Raw genomic sequence first — 1,084 nt, 5'->3', positions numbered from 1 at the left:
AAATGGAATCCGGAAAAGAAACAGGAGGTGCACTAGCATCCAGATAACAAATATAAGCTTGCAAAGCTGGAAAATCCAAAGAAATACCCTGGGGTTGACAAGTGATTGTTGCTCCCAATTTCCCCAGCAAATCTCTGCCCAGCAAGTTAATAGGGCACTGGGGTAAAACCAGAAATGAGTGTTGAACTTTGGGCCCTTGACTTGGAGTCACACACAAAGGGGTGGTGCAGGGAGCCATTTCAGTTTGCCCACTGACACCAACAATAGGAGTAGTCTGAGAACTCAAACAGTCTTGGGGACCCCAGTTCTAATGCCATGGAGAACGGCGTTGTGAAAATTCAGTAAGGCACCATATCCTCCATCAGTGTTAACATCACATTCAAAACTTGGAACAAAAACAACTTCAGGTGCTGGCCACTGTTCAATGTCTCTTTGTCCATCATTGGTGGCTTCCTTCCATCCCCTAGTATATTCCTCCAAGGCTTTTTTTCAAAACCTGGCGTTTGTCCTCAGCCCCCAAAAATCCAGATAACAAAGTGTCTATATCAGGGACCGTTGGCTTGTGGGTGGCAAAAATCCTTTGAAATAAATCAACGTACTGCTGGGGGGATTCTCTAAATGGTGGCAAGTTAGCTTTCCAGTTAAAAAGGTCACTGGTGGTAAATGGGGTGTGAACCAGGACCATTTTTCCATTTGTTGCTGGCACCTGTCGCAGCGTGCATATTGTCTTCTCCTCCAAGTGATTTTTTTTTTTGTAGCATAAACTTTGCCCTGTCTCGTGTGAGAAGGGCTTTGAATCCGTGCAGCAGAGGATGATCCCTCATCAGGATCTTCGTCTTCAGAGATGGAGAGAAGGGGGGCTGCGGGGGAAGCAGCAGCTGAATGCAAGGACGGAGAAGAGACAGAGGGGGCTGTGGGGGAAGAAGCAGCTGAGCTCAGGGGTGGAGCTTCAGATGCAGCAGCAGGAGCAGTCGGGATCACATAAGGTGGTGGGTAATCTTCAGGTTCAGGACAAGTTTGAATTGCTTTCTTTTGAAACTTATTTATTTCTGGGCGGACTGGACAGACCAAATTCAAAACCTCT

Source organism: Protobothrops mucrosquamatus, unplaced genomic scaffold (assembly GCF_001527695.2).
Source record: "Protobothrops mucrosquamatus isolate PMUCROS unplaced genomic scaffold, P.Mucros_1.0 scaffold4065, whole genome shotgun sequence".
Classification (NCBI taxonomy): Eukaryota; Metazoa; Chordata; class Lepidosauria; order Squamata; family Viperidae; genus Protobothrops; species Protobothrops mucrosquamatus.
The sequence above is the reverse complement of the archived record's forward strand: the minus strand, read 5'-3'. Positions refer to the sequence as shown.